Here is a 6,080-nt window from a genome sequence, read left to right on the forward strand (position 1 = left end):
ACGCATTATTAGCATCTAAACTACCAATTAAACAAGGAATCGCAAAACTCCCTGGATCTTTTAGTTTGCTGGGTAGCTTATTCTGAAGAATTGCTGAGCAAACCGCGTTCAGCTTTGTATGCGACCTTTCATCTAACTTTCGTTTATTTGCTAGAAGCTCATTTAAAAACTTGACTGCGTTCGGCATCTGTGAAAGTGCTTCAATAAATGGTAGGTTAATATGTAGTTTCTTTAAAAGTTTAAGGAATTTACCAATTGTTCGTCTGAGCAGTCTTTCCTTGTCGCATTGGGGTATGGCACACGAGGTTTATATTCTATACTTACCAATTTTTGTTCGTTTTGGCCTACCGCATTCTTACCTTCACTTACCACCGGTTCTGGCCTTGGTTTTGCCACTAACCCTTCCTCATCTTGAATGGAAAATGCGTTGAGTTTCTCTCTTGGGTTAGATTCAGTGTTGCTTGGCAGGCTACCTTGTGGTCATTCTGAAATCAACTTGGCGAGCTGTCCAACCTGAGTTTCGAGCCCCTGGATTGATGCTTGTTCATTTTTGAGTGCCGTCTGGTATTTTGAAAACAAGTCTCTGACACTGAGATGAATTTGATTAGCATCTCCTCAAGGTTCGGTTTTCTCTCCTGCTGGTATCGTGGTTGCTAAAAGTCTGGAAGGGGTGGTGGTTTCTGATTTCCTTCGCTTCCCCATGAAAAATTTGGGTGATTCCTCCAACCTGCATTGTAAGTATTGCTATAAGGAATGTTTTGAGATCGAGGATTATTACTAATGTAATTTAACTGCTCGTTCTCCATGTTGTGGCCATAAGGTGGGTATTTTGAATTGCTCGATCCACCTCCATTTACTTCGCACTACATTACTGGGTGAACATGTAAAGAACTAAGAAAACCATCAATTTTCTTATTCAAGAGTCCTACCTGATTAAAAAGCATGGTGATTGAATCGACGTTTTAAAAGCCGACTATTTTCGTAGGCTTTGTCCTTATGACTTGCCACTGATAGTTATTTAGTGACATCTCTTCTATAAATTCATAGGCATCTTCAAGTGTCTTATTATTGATGGTTCCTCCAGTGGCTGCATCAATCATCTGTCGAGTCGAAGGATTCAAGCTATTATGAAAAGTTTGAACCTGTAGCCAGAGTGGTAACCCATGGTGCGGGCATCTTCGCAAAAGGTTCTTATATCTCTCCCATGCATCGTAGAGTGTTTCTAAATCCATCTGCACAAAGGAAGAGATATCATTACGTGGTTTAGCCATTTTAGCCGGTGAAAAATATTTTAGTAAAAACTTTTCGGTCATTTATTCCCAAGTAGTGACTGACCCTCATGGTAACGAGTTCAACCATTGTTTAGCCTTATTCCTTAACGAAAAGGGAAACAATCGAAGGCGGATGGCGTCATTAGAAGAGCCCTTAATTTTAAAGGTATCACAAAATTCTAGGAAATTTTCCAAGTGAGCATTGTGATCCTCGTCCTGCAAACCATCAAACTGAACAAACTATTGTATCATTTGAATTATGCTAGGTTTTAGTTCAAAATTATTTGCAGCAATAGAAGGTCTAACTATACTTGACTCAGTTCCTATTAAAGAAGGTTTAGCATACTCATACATAGTGCGCGGAGCAGGATACTGATTTACTGGATTAACAGAATCGTAGGAGGTATCAGGTTTTCCTAATTTTTAGCCATCTCATTGGTTGTGGTTGAAGTATCGTCCTCTGCTCGTTCTCTGTGTATCTTAGGCTTCGCCTTATTTCTCTTCGATTTCTGCAAACTGTGCGATCGATCTCACCGTAAAAAAGTAGTGGTCCAGACGGGTTTCTTCTGGTCATAAACTAGAAAAACCTGTCAGAAGAAAATAAGTGAAGAATTAGAAAAGAAAATAAAAATTTAAATTACAATAAAAGTAAAATGGCTAAAGTAATAAAAATCGAGTGTTCTTAATATCTTAGTTCCCCGGCAACGACGCCAAAAACTTGATACGTGATATTCGTGACAGGTTTTAAATATTTATAATGAATCGTTCTCGAAACTAACTATTATCACGATGAAGGCAAGTGTACCTATCGAACAGTAGTATAGCTTTAGTAAGACAGGATTATCGAACCCAAATGAACTAAAAGTACTAGTATCAACTTTCCTTTTATTATCTAGCCTAAAAAAAAGGGTTTTGTTTATCTAACTAATTAATTAAACTAGGAAATCACAGAAAATAAATTTAGGGAAAATACCTTTTGGAAAACTCGATTGATTAAGACAAGACCTAAGGAAAAATCCACCTAGACTTCACTTGTTATTTGACTTTGAATCGGATGATTATTCATTCAACTTGTTTCGTAGAGATCCCTATGTTATATTATCATCTCTCTCAAGACTAACAACGTCTAACCCTAGTTTGAATAATTGAAATTAACTCGATCTGTGGATTACCTTATTAGGTTTCACCCTAATCCGGCAAAATCTTGTCACCCTATCTCTAGGCGTGCGACCAACTCCGCTTAATTATGACAATTACTCTTAGACAGGATCTATTCCTCCTCTGAATAAGAGCTTAACTTGAATCAATATCCTGGAATATCAAAACAAGAATTAAGAACACATAATTAAGAACAAGTCAAATATTTATCATACAATTCAGATAATAATAATAAGATCCGTCTTAGGTTTCATCCCCCTTAGGTATTTAGGGGTTTTAGTTCATACTAATGAAAGAAAACATCTCAAAAGAATAAAAATAACAAAACATAAGAAAATCCAAAACTCCTGAGGAATTTGAAGGGAGATCTTCAGTCTTGATGGTGAATCTGGCTTCTGAGATGGATCGATCGACTTTCCTTAAGCAATTCCTTGCTTCCTCCTTTGCATCCCCCGTCTAAGTGCCTCCTCAGGTGTTTAGATAGGCTTTTCCTAAGAGCCCTCAAAACTGGTCTTTTCCGTATTGAACTAAACTTGGGCTTGGTAGGGACATGCCCGTGTGACACGCCCGTGTGCGATTGCTTAAGGTCGTGGTCAAGGCTATTAAATGGGCAGGGGCGTGTGATCCACCCGTCTAAACCATGCTTTGACCGTGCCAAAGCGACACGGTCTTGTGGTCTGCCCATGTGAGGAAGTCCAGGCCGTGTTGATTTCGTTTGTTGGCCCAGTTTCTCTATTTTTCGCCCATTTCTGGTTCTTTTCACTCTCCTCTCACCTAAGTATAAAACATGAAATTAAGGCATTAAGAGCATCGAATTCACCAATTTTAAGGAAAAATCATCCATAAAATATGCTAAGCATGGGATAGAAATATGTATAAATTACGGTTTGTCAAAACACTTGGAAGTATTTCGAGGATCGTACCCAAGAGAGGATGGCATAAATCTATGAAAACATTTTTTTCAATAATAAGTCTAAATAGTTATAATTAATTCCTATATTACGATAAATCATTAATCTGTCATAATATAGTGTGGCAGATTAAACTAGTTTTCACACTTAAAGAGCTTAAATACAATCATTTTCATTATGCTTTAGTTAATGATAAACCGTAATTTATACATATTTTTATCCCATGCTTAGCACATTTATGGATGGTTTCTCTTTAGAAATGGTGAATTCGATGCTCCTTATCCTTTAATTACATGTTTTATACTTAGGTGAGTATAGGAGAGTAAAAAGAGCGAGAAACGGGCCGAAAACGAAGAAAATGGACCCACGTGGGAAATCAACACTGTCTGGACTTTCTCACACGGGCGTGTCATACGGCCATGTCACACGGTCGTGTCCCTTTGGTAGGATTGAAGCACGACGGGTATACTTCACGCTCGTGCCTGTTCAACGGCCTTGACCACGGGCTAGAGTAATCGCAGATGGGCGTGTCACACGGGCGTGCCCCTGCCGAGCCCAAGTATAACCCTATTCAGAAAAGGCCAATTTTGAGGGCTCTTAGGCATTCTAAAGCCTATTTAAACACCTGAGGAGGCACTTAGAAGGGGGACGGAGGGTAGGAAGCAAGGAATTACTCAAGGAAAGCCGATTGATCCAAGAAATTACTCAAGGAAAGCCGATTGATCCATCTTAGAAGTCAGATTCATCATCAAGACTGAAGATCTCCCTTCAAGTTCCTTCAGGAGTTTTGGGTTTTCTTATGTTTTGTTATCTTTATGCTTTTGAGATGTTTTCTTTCATAAGTATGAACTAAACCCCCTAAATACCTAAGGGGAATGAAACCTAAGACGGATCTTTTTATTATTATCTAAATTGTATGATAAATATCTGAATTTTTCTTAATTATGTGTTCTTAATTCTTGTTTTGATATTCCAGGATACTGATTCAAGTTAAGCTCTTATTTAGAGGAGGAATAGACCCTGTCTAAGAGTAAATTTGCCATAATTAAACGGAGTTGATTGCACGCCTAGAGATAGGGTGATAAGATTTTGCTGGATTAGGGTGAAACCTAATAAGGTAATCCATAGATCGAGTTAATGCAATTCTAGGGTGTTAATTAGAAAGAGATCTCAATTATTCAACCTAGGGTTAGGCGTTATTAGTCTCGATAGAGATAATAATATAACTTAGGGATTTCTACGGATCAAGTCAAATGAATAAATCGTTTGATTCAGAGTCAAATAACAAGTGAAGTCTAGGTGATTTTTCCTTAGGTATTGTCTTAATCAATCGAATTTTCCCAAAAGTATTTTCCCAAATTTTCTTTCTGTTCATTCTTAGTTAGTAATTAGGTTAGATAACCAAACCTCTTAATTTTTAGGCTAGATAATAAAAAGGAAGTAAATATTAGTACTTGTTGTTCCTTTGGGTTTGACAATCCGGTCTTGCTGAACTATACTACTGTTCGATAGGTACACTTGCCTTAATCGTGATAATAAGTTAGTCTCAAGAACGATTCTTTCATAAATCTTTAAAACTTGTCACGAATATCGCGTATCAAGTTTTTGGCGCCGTTACCGGGGAACTAGGATATTAGGAACACTCGATTTTTATTACTTTAGCCATTTTACTTTTATTGCAACTTAAATTTTTATTTTCTTTTCTAATTTTTCATTTATTTTCTTCTGATAGGTTTTTCTAGTTTATGACCAGAAGAAACCCGTCAAGACCACTACTTTTTGTTAGACCGCACAGTTTGCAAAAGCCGACGAGAAAGAAGGCAAAGCATAAGATACACAGAGGATGAGCAAGAGGATGATACTTCAACCACAACCAAAGAGATGGCTGAAAACCAAGAAAATATGCTTTCTCCTGCAATTGTTGTTAATCTGCATCCTGTTCCGTGCACTATGTACGATTATGCTAAACCTTTTTTAACAGGAACTGAATCGAGCATAGTTAGACCTACTGTAGCTAAAAATACTTTTGAATTGAAACCTAACACAATTCAAATGATACAGCAATTTGTTCAGTTTGATGGTTTGTAGGACAAAAATCCCAAAGTTCACTCGACAAACTTTTTGGAACTATGTGATACATTTAAAATTAATGGCGTTTCTAATGACGCTATTCGCCTTCAGTTATTCCCTTTTTCATTGAGAAACAAAGCTAAACAATGGTTGAATTCGTTACCACGGGGTCAATCACTACTTGGGAACAAATGACCGAAAAGTTTTCATTAAAATATTTTCCGTCGGCTAAAATGGCTAAATTACGTAATGATATTTATTCTTTTGTGCAGATGGATTTAGAAACACTCTACGATGCATGGGAGAGATACAAGGACCTTTTATGAAGATGCCCTCACCATGGGTTACCACTCTGGCTACAGGACCAAACGTTTCACAATGGCCTGAACTCTTCGACTCGGTAGATGGTTGACGCAGCTGCTGGCGGAACCATTAATAATAAGACACCTGAAGATGCCTATGAATTTATAGAGGAGATGTCACTAAATAACTATCAGTGGCAAGTCATGAGGACAAAGCTAATGAAATCAACTGGCGTTTATATCGTCAATTCGGTCACCATGCTCTCTAATCAGGTAGAACTCTTAAATAAGAAAATTGATGGTTTTCTTAGTCCTTCATAGGTTCACCCAGTAATGCAGTGCGAAGCAAGTGGATGTGGATCAACCAG

The 6,080-nt window shown here is 37.7% G+C and overlaps 2 non-coding genes across 2 annotated transcripts; one reads left to right on the top strand and one right to left on the bottom strand.

Annotated features, from left to right (window-relative positions):
* The first annotated feature begins 1,158 nt into the window (after positions 1–1,158).
* Positions 1,159–1,264, top strand: LOC128280225 (small nucleolar RNA R71). The gene has a single exon (XR_008270405.1). It is a non-coding gene; the product is annotated as a small nucleolar RNA R71 (small nucleolar RNA).
* A 4,385-nt stretch (positions 1,265–5,649) lies between these two features.
* Positions 5,650–5,756, bottom strand: LOC128279574 (small nucleolar RNA R71). The gene has a single exon (XR_008269776.1). It is a non-coding gene; the product is annotated as a small nucleolar RNA R71 (small nucleolar RNA).
* Between the last annotated feature and the right edge of the window lie 324 nt (positions 5,757–6,080).

Source organism: Gossypium arboreum, chromosome 8 (genome assembly GCF_025698485.1).
Source record: "Gossypium arboreum isolate Shixiya-1 chromosome 8, ASM2569848v2, whole genome shotgun sequence".
Taxonomy (NCBI): Eukaryota; Viridiplantae; Streptophyta; class Magnoliopsida; order Malvales; family Malvaceae; genus Gossypium; species Gossypium arboreum.